Consider the following 10,065-nt stretch of genomic DNA (forward strand, 5'->3'; position numbering starts at 1 on the left):
GTCTTAAAAGCAGCTTTTGTTCTTCAATCTGTTTTATAATAGTAACTGAATAAAAACATTAAAATTATTGTCTGGTTGATGAGCTGGTATATAACATCAGGTTACTGTCAATTAATAAAGTATAGTTAAGTAATTTCTTATGACGTACTTCCCCCCTAATATTTTTTCCTCTGTAAGAAAGAATCAAGTGCCTGACCTTATTTCCACTCCTGTTCGGAAGTTGCTTTGAAATATGTTAGCAAAATCATTCTGTTAACTACTGAAATAAAGAAGAAAGTGTTTTGTTTTTAGCCGTGTTGTTGCTTTTCCTCATTGTGTTTTGTATTTCATATTTCAAATATGTGATAGCCCTTTTTGGAATTCTGAGTTCCAGTTGACTATCTTATTTTAGACATTATGTCTCTCTGGGTTATGTAATTCTCTTTTTAGTGCTCAAGAAGGATATTTTCAAGTGTAACAGCAGGCTTTATAGCTGGTAAAGTAGAGAGGGGTTACCACCAAATTGCATAAAGCCAGGGGTATTTTATTTTTTAACTTTATTTTATCTTTTTCTTTTATTTTGAAGTCTGGGTAATAGCAGTACTTGGATATTACATCTGTTAGCCACAGTGTTTTTCCACTGATTCCCGCATCTGCTCATCATGTTAGTAAGACTTCAGAAGTAGGCAGCTGAGTAAAAATGCCTAAATTAATGGTTGTGAGTTGGTCACGTTTTCCTTCACTGATCAAGAATAACTGAAGTATTCTTGTTGGCTTACTGTTACTTGATTTTGCAGTTTTTCCTCTGGAATTAATTCTCACACATTCTGTTCTTAATTCCATTTCTTGGTGGCATAGATGGCCAAGGTTTGGTGTAGCTGTACAAAGTGCACCATTGCATTGTGGTTCAATTTCATCCTGCTCTTGTCCTTTGAGAGTTCATAAGCAGCTGTTCCTGAATAAGAGAGAACTGGAGAATCGGGAAATAATTAAGAGGCATGACATCCTCTGTGAAAGAAAACTTCTTGCACCTGTGCTACAGTTGCTTTATTGTTATTTTGGACCAGGAATGTGAAGTCCACCTCACTGGTGTCTGTAAAGTTTGAAATCTGTTAGCTTGAGCAAGTCACTCCTTCTGCGTGGGTCTCTTTTCTAACGAGGTGTCTTTTCATAATGTAAACTATTTCAGAGCAAGTCTTTCTTCCTAAACATCCTCACTTCTGCTAGCAATTACATAATGACTCATATTGACTTCTCTGCACAGCGGAGTGATGCAGCATATTTAAGATGCAGGAGTGGGCTGATCAGGGAGAAGCATTTAGGCAGGAGTCTCTGCCAGCAAGTTATCCAAAACAGCTACAGTCCTGCAAGATTCCTTCTTTCTTTCTTCATCCTTTGTCACTTGGCAGACCTACCTCTGGCTGTGAGCCTTTGTCTGTTGTATACATAACTTTTTTTCACGCACATCTGTTGCAATTTAATGCGGGAAGCATAGAGAGAAAAAACAATTTAGCACTGCCCCTCTTGAAATCATCCTGCAAATGTTAACACTTCTCTTGTTAGAGCCTCCGTTGCTACCATCCTTTCCAATGCTTTTTAGTATTTTTATGAAATAGAAAAAAGGTTAAAAGTGGTTAGAAGCAGATTCTAGAAAAATTTTACTCAGAACAGCTGTTAATGGACTGTACAGAAAAGACAATATGAAATTATGCTGTCCATCTGTTACAGAAGCAGGTTTGCACAGTACACTGATCCTGGTTTAAGAGAACTGCAATTTTAGGCCAGTTCTCTGACATTTCCATCAGGAGAGGGTATGCCTTTATGCTAGAACTGATTTCACTGCAATCAGGAACTTTTGGGCTTCTAGTCTGACAACTCATTTACAAAGATACGTGTTACGAGAAGTATGAATTCTAAAAGATGGCATCTTGAATGGGGCTTTTGAATTAAGAATGTATGTCTTCAGGGGTACTTCTGTTACTGAGGTTTATAATCTTTACAATCAAGTTCATGCAGCAATACAGCTGCTCTGTTTTTGTTTTTGTTTATAGCAACATTAATATATTTCTGCCTTCATGGTTCATTAGGTTCTAGTGAAATTTCTAATGATTCTTCTCTGCCATTCCTTCTGTTACCACTGAAATTCTGTTTTTATATGTGTAACTTCCCAGTTACAAAAAAGTAAAGCCAGCTGATGCTGTCCTGGTTTTACTTCTGATTTATAGATGTTTGTGGTGCTATGCTGAGAAGGTGCTGCACTGAGAAACTGTTTGGTTTAGAAACGTATGCATGTCTGCATGATCTCAGAAGTCTTTTTCCTCTGCAGATGAAAGAGGAAATTGTTAGCTCTGCATAACAAATTCTGTGTCAGTTTAAGCAATCTTAGAATCTGGTTTTTGTGTAAATTAGTATGCTGCTTACTGTAAAAATGCAGCATTTGTACGTGTAGTTGTGATGGTGTGTTAAATGAAGAACTTCCTGTAAGAAACATTTTCAGCTATGAGTCCCTTTCAGTATTTTGAAATATAAATGTATATACATTTATATAAATAAATCTAAATATAATATAAATATAAATGTGTATATATATTTATATATACATACACACATATATATATGTAAATGTAGCTTCTTAACTAATCTCTGAGCACTTGTGCTCCTTACAAAAATAAGTTTAGGGTGGAAGAAAGTTTTCAGCAGATACTTAACCCAGAGCTCAGAAATCAGTGTGCAGATGTCTGCTCGTTGCACCTACAGGGCCAGATGCGTGAAGCAGTATGCTCGTTATATCTACATGTGATTTCAGATTAACCTGTTTTCAGTCACTGTTCTAATACTGTAGGTTTTCCACTGTTCTTTGGAACCCAGCATGAGCTGGAAGACCAATGATCATCAGCTCAGATGAAAGCATGGCTGTTCTAGTGATAGCATTGCTAAGAAATTGTGAAGGACTGCAATGGAGGACAGAAGAAACTGTTGCACTGCTTTTAAGACGACGACCTGGGGTCTCCACGAAATTAGCTGATGATCTCAGTGTGGAGCTCGAGTGGAAAGGAACAGATGTCAGCATTGCAAAATCAAGTCTGCAATTGCAGTTCCTGGCAGTAGGAAAAGTGGCTCGATGGACACACAAACACTCGTTCCTTTTGGCTCTGTCAGAGGTGAGGTCTGAGGAGGCAGACGGCCTTGACAGTACTTGTGGCATTATTGAAGCTATTTCCATTTTGAGGTTAACAAAACTGTCACCTTTATAGTTATATAGAAAATATAACTTGCTCCAAAGCTCTGTTTTATCTCTTCTCCCCATCTCAATATTTTTGTTTTTCCAGAAATACTACTGTTGTTCTTGGAGTCCTGCAGCTAACAAGGAAGAGTGGCTTTGTTGGTGTTTTAGTACATCAAGGAAGCACAGTTGGTGTTATTCAGTTGCAGTGTTTTACACTCGTTCGTGTCTTTATTAGATGACCTGCTGTGAAAAACTGTATATGTTGTATGTGTATACTGTGTATGTGTATATCTGTCTGTACAGTTGTTTTCTGTTTCATCCATTTTTCTTTACCCAAAGACTTAATCACAGTTTCACAACACAGGGAAAGTTCCATTTCAGCCCCAGTGGAACGTTAAAAAACAAAAGAAAACAGCCTGGGGAACAACAGAGAAAGGATGATAGCAATAAAGATAATTCACAGTAGAAGGTAATTTCCAAAGGCTGTGATTCTCCTGAGCAGCATTTAGACTCAAATGTTTTGGTTTAGTGACAGTTCATATAAAAAAGCCTCCTTCAGCCATCCTGGAAGAAGTGAAAAGATCGCTGAATGGATTACAGCAGACTGGTAGCAATTATTCAGGTTTGTGGGCAGGGGTCAGCTGGACAAAGCCTAACATAACAAAAACGTGAAAGTAGTATAAGCCAGTTCTCAGCTTTCCATTTTAACTGTGTAAAATGACCTTTTCAGTTTGCCTCTTGGCTGATGAAAATGTTAGGAAGTTCCATTCTGGTTTGCTGTCCTGTGACTTCTGACTCACGCTGGATATTATATTTCCACACGTACAATTGGCCAGTCTTTTCCCATCACCTGGAATATTAATCTGGGCTCACAAAACCTGAGCCTGGTGAATGTAAACGCCAAATGAGCAGCAGTTATAGATTCCTGCTGAAAGTCAGGGACATAGCAGTGAATTCAGTAGCAGCTCTGCCTTTTTGCAGCCACTTACTGGCAAATGAATAAAATCATATTTAGATGATGATGCAGCCTGTTTTGGAATGGTGACATGAATGCTCTGTGGCTAAATGAAATCTGGCTTTATCCAGTTCTTTTACATAGTACCTCACTCTCTTTATTCTTCATGGCTTTAATCTGGCAGATACTTTACTGGAATAAAACAGGCACTAATTGGACATACATCCAGATATTCTGAGAAATTCAACTTTCTGACCCAGATTTTTGTAAAATTCCCTTGAAATCGTGGAGTTATCCACATTCTCACTGTTTCTTTTTGCTCTGTTCTTTCTGAATTTAGAGCAATGATATGTACTTACGTTAGTTTAGAATCTGCTCTTAGGTTTTAACTTAGGACAGAGAGAGAGAGCCCAGGGAGATGAATATGTTATGCATTTTCATGAGGTTGAAAGCAGTAGCTGTAAGGGTTTTTCCTGGTACAGCCACAGCAGTACCCAAAGGTTCTCTAGCAGTGTTTGTTCACATAGGAAGACAGTGTGAAGCAAGGTGAGAGGGAAGTTGTAGCTGCACCATGTTTCTGTGGTGACTCCTTCTCTTGCTCAAAGATTTCATCCTACTTCTGTGTATTCTTCTTAGGAGATTATTCTCTTCTTAGGAGATTATTCTGTTCGTCAGTCTGACAGCATTTGAGATTAAGCAGTATTGTTTGAGTTAGCTGGTTTAGGATCTTGCTGGGCTGCTGTGCTTCCTGGTATGTTTGCTGGGAATTAATTCTTTCATCCCATATCCCTGACAGTAATTATCAGGCAGGGCTTATCGATATTTTTCCATCAGTCCAGGCTGTCTGAACATGTTTTCATGCATTGGCTTTGGGTGTTCTGCTATAAAAAGCCATGCCATCTTTGACAAGGTTTAACAAGTGCTTCTTTTACAACAATATGACTTCACCTCCAAAATAAAAGCCAGATTTAAATTTAAGAGAAATTGTATTTAGAGTGACAAAATAAGGCTTAAATGACAATGATTTCATAATTACAGGGATGATGAACTTGGAACACATGGTAGAGATCCCGTCATCAAGCAACAATGCTACTTTGATATGAGAAATTTAATCCCACTTAGATGTTGAATGATATTGCATTTATCAGAAAATATATGCCAGCAGATAACAGTAAGTCAGTATGATAGTAAAATACTTTTGCCTTTGGACTTTTTATTTGATACATGGAATTTCCATTCCCAGCTATTTTCCTTGTACATCTTTCTGTGGTTAGTCTTATCATCAAGTGCCCTTCCTGAATGACTACAGTCTCCACAGTCAGGCCCCTCCTCTGCAGGGATAATGACGACCTAAAAGTTGTTTGAAGTGGTTAGGTACTGTGTGCGGAAACAGATACCAAAAAGAGGCTTTATTTCACAGCACTGGCTCTCTGCACTTTCACAGTTTTATTTTTTTTTCTAAAGAAACAAATCTAGTACATTAATCTCTGTCTGCTCCCTCCCATAATAATATCTTTGCCTGTAGATTAAAGAGTAACAGGAATCACAAAGCAATCGTGCTGTGAGTTCAGTGAAAAGCAGGCAATTCAGAAGAGCAAGAGTGCAATCTCTGTTCTTGTCAGATATCAAAGAATCCCCGTAAGTAAACGATGCTGCAGATGCTCTGCCTGTACATTAGGAAGCTGTACAGTCTGGGAATCCATGCAGTCAATTGTCTCTGTCTCGTTCTTGCAAACAGAAATGGAAGCCTTTTACTGCCTGATATGTTATTACTCTTCTCTGTGTGCTATGGAGTGTGTTCATTTAAAAGCAGAGCTCAAGTTTGGTTAGAAATTTGGGTCAAGCACAAGACATGAATTTGAGGAAAATGAGGCTTTTTTATTTTTCTTTTGTGGCTCTTTGTTGTTACATATTTATCTGCAGTCTGCTGGTTCTTAAAAGCTGTTATGAGCATCTGAAAATCAGTGGGGCTGAAGATGTTTTTTTTTTTTTTGCTGAAAAAGAGCAGTGCCATTCTCTAAACCCCCCTCTGTGATTTGAAAAGAAAAAGTCAGTGTGAATGCATGCTTGATGCGGGTAGTTGTTATGTAGTAGTTTCTTGTACAAAATTATGAAACACAGGATGAAGAAGGAGATTGCAGGCAGGCTTGGGTTTCTTCCAGGGGACATGTTTTCCCAGAGTCCTAGCAAAGAAGAGCACAGCACAAACCACATCCAGGAAATAAGGAATGTACAAGATTGGAAGCCAAACCTTTTGGTGTTCACAGGAGTAGAGGAAGCTGACAGGTGCATGTAATTACACTGTATTGAACTATCAGTTTGGAACATTTTAAATCTAAAGCAAAGTGATGATCAGATTCATTAAGTTAAATATGCTTTTAAATCTCATACTTTGACAGCTGGCCTTTAAAGTTGACTTCTGAATCCCTTCTCCTCACCCATGCTCAGCTCATGTCTTTCCAGGAATGGCTGTGGGGTGGTAGGTACTGTCTTGGAGGCTCTGTAACAGAGGCAGTGCTTAGAGGTCCTTGTTGGTTAGCTTCAATACATCATTATTGCTTTTGCAGCTTATAGTTAATTCTCCTATTATGCAGATCAAGCAAAAATATGCTGAAATCAGTAATCTGGGTATCAGACTTTTTCAGAGTAGGTTCCTGTTGCAGCTGTAGAAATCTGTTTACTGGCTGTTAGGAAATTACAGGCTACACATTACAGGTCCTGAAACTGCAGAAGCAGCGTGTTTCTTTTCAGCCATCTTGAAGGGCAAATCACTATAATCAGTCCTTGTTTTTCCAAATAAACAAACAGCTTTAAAAAAAGAACATAAATCTTTTCCTGTCTTTGACATCTGTAAGCAAACACACTGTACTTTGACTTTCACTTTGTTCCCTTTTAATCTTGTATTCCTTTTCTTTTATATTCTACATTTATTTCCCTTTATCTTTTTCCCAATGGAGTCAGCATGCTGTGGGAACATACAGTAGTATTTTTTCCTGTTCTTTGTGAGGGGGGAACAATGACTGTTCTGTTGGAAAGACAGATTTTCTTCAGTAGAAGCCTTAGGAAGCTAGGAAATACACAGCATTCAACAGACTTGCTGGGCAGAAGGAGAGACCAGGACTTGAAATGTATTTGCTCAAACATTTTATGTTCACTGTGTTCCTCTCAGGTTTCAAATCGAGGCAGAAAAGGTGTATGTTGTACTCTGGGACTTCCTGTGCAGCGGTAGGAAAGCTCAGGGAGATATAAAAGTGCTTGTTATCCTCATCTCACAGGAGTGCTTAATTTGCAATCTGATACCAGTAAAGCTTAGCTGATTCTTCATTACAAATAATTGATCTAAGAAAAATTGTAGAAGTTTGTATTTTAGAAGTACAGTGAAGAAGCAAGTTGTCTCACTTGGGTGCTTGGGAGCACCTTCCTGAAAGGAATGACCTTTCCTCTCATCCTGTGCTGGAAGTCTTTGATCTGTATTCATTGTGGGTCCCTACAGGGATGCCTGGCCATTGCATATAAGAATACATTTTATGAAGTCAGTGCTGCTATCTCCAGGCTTTGCATTTCTCCATGGCACTCTTAACTGTGTCTCAATACTGTTAGTCTTCCCAGTCTGTTTGGCAGGAGGTTTTACCTTTTCCAGTAGGTTTTTAATCAAGGGACAACACAATGGGTTTAGAGCAAATGGCACAACCTCTTTTTTATTGAAACTTCAAGCTGCAAAAAATCTTTCTTGCAGACAGCTGCTTTCTTATGTGTCTGTAGGAAGGCATTACCTTAGGCAGATTTAGAGATCCAGCCATAGAAAAGATTTGATGTTGTTTTGAAGCTACAGTTTCTAAAAGTGCCACACCTGGCTCAGAAGAGAGACTTTTGCCATTGAACTTCTTTAGATTTCTTTTTAAAATTCTTTATCTTCCCTATTGACTTCCCTTGGACAGGGAGGTGGAAGTTCATTAAGAAGAAGAATAATGAGGTAGACCAGATCTTAACTCATTCCCAAAGTAAATCAGAGTTTGCTGTAGGGTAATGATGATAAGTTCTGCTTGAAAGGTTAATACGGAGAATATAACTTCAGAAAAAGGAGAATACAACTTCTAACACGGGACTTGGATGTATGTCTGTTGTAAGGATTTACTCATTTGCTTATGCTGTTCCACATGATGGAGGCATTTTGAACCATTCATGGTTTCATATTTTTAAAATATACAGAGTTGGAATGTGTCTTATTTCTAAAAAAAAAAAAAAGAAATTTGAATCTTTATTTAGAAAACATAATTAAATCAGTCAGTTGTGCTAAAAAAGAGACATAGTGTGGATAAGCTGCATTGCTAAGTGTTTTCTGCTGAATGGATTTCTTTGTTTGTTTTTAAACAGCTTCCTCTTCGTGCTTGGAAAGTATCTTGTCAGTACCCAGTACTCTTTCTCACCTTTGTACAATAGAAGCCTTTTTACAGTGTTTCCTTTGCTGATGCGCTAGGGATAATTATCTCCATCTCACTGATATGAAGAACCATATGCTGTGATTGTGAGTGTGGGTAATCGCCCTGCTCCCACGTCTGTCAATCTTTCCCTGCCTTCATTGCCTGTTCTTTATAGAGCATCCTTTTTTCCTGTAGAACTCAAAATAGTATACCATAAAAAAGTGTGAATAACTGTACTGACTGTCACAGAGTGAATCAGTAAAAACATAAAACTAAAACTGTTGTAGTTTGACTGCCAGTTTTGTGTCGTGAGGACTGATTTAGACAGTGCTATCTCTTTATCTTCTGATAATTGTCTTTTATGGCTCAGAATCTGTGTCTGCCACCTACCTGTCTGTGATTAAGACCTGGTTTTCAGTAATGTAATACAGATCGGTTTCACATTAATTTGGTGAATGAGAAGTCGCATAAGGTGCTTGCTATTGTGAGGCTATTATCTTGCAGATGACACAAAGCTGGGAGGATGTGTCAAACTGCCTGAGGGTAGGGAGGCCCTTCAGAGGGATTTGGATAGGCTGAACAGCTGGGCTGAGCAAAATGGGATGAGGTTCAATAAGACCAAGTGCCGGGTCCTGCACTTTGGCCACAATAACCCCATGCAATGCTATAGGCTTGGGGCAGAATGGCTTGAAGAATGTAGAGAGGAAAAGGACCTGGGGGTGTTGGTTGATGCTCGGCTCAACATGAGCCGGCAGTGTGCCCAGGTGGCTAAGAAGGCCAACAGCATCCTGGCCTGTATTAGAAATAGTGTAGCCAGCAGGAGCAGGGAGGTGATCATCCCCCTGTACTCAGCTCTGGTACGGCCGCACCTCGAGTACTGTGTTCAGTTTTGGGCCCCTCACTACAAGAAGGACATTGAGGCCCTGGAGCGTGTTCAGAGAAGGGCAACAAAACTGGTGAGGGGCCTGGAGCACAAGTCTTATGAGGAGCGGCTGAGGGAGCTGGGATTGTTCAGTCTGGAGAAGAGGAGGCTCAGAGGAGACCTTATTGCACTCTACCACTTCCTGAAGGGGGGTTGTGGTGAGGAGGGGGTAGGCCTCTTCTCCCTGATAAATAACGACAGGACGAGAGGGAATGGCCACAAGTTGCACCGGGGAAGATTTAGATTAGACCTGAGGAAGCATTTCTTTTCTGAAAGAGTGGTCAGGCACTGGAATGGCCTGCCTAGGGAGGTGGTTGAGGCACCATCCCTAGCGCTGTTCAAGAAGCGTTTAGATGAGGTGCTAAAGGACTTAATTTAGTAGTTGGGTAGAGATAGTGATAGGAGGATGGTTGGACTAGATGATCTTATAGGTCCTTTCCAACCTTATGAACTTATGAACTTATGAACTTATTACTCCTGGATTTTTAGTCAGCACTGTATGGTGAAAACGTAGTTGTGAAAAATGTTATTTAAATATTGTTTATTCTGCAGCTTTGTGCCT

This window comes from Cyrtonyx montezumae, unplaced genomic scaffold, assembly GCF_038088225.1.
Source record: "Cyrtonyx montezumae isolate F1298 unplaced genomic scaffold, pur_monq_1.0 scaffold_34, whole genome shotgun sequence".
Classification (NCBI taxonomy): domain Eukaryota; kingdom Metazoa; phylum Chordata; class Aves; order Galliformes; family Odontophoridae; genus Cyrtonyx; species Cyrtonyx montezumae.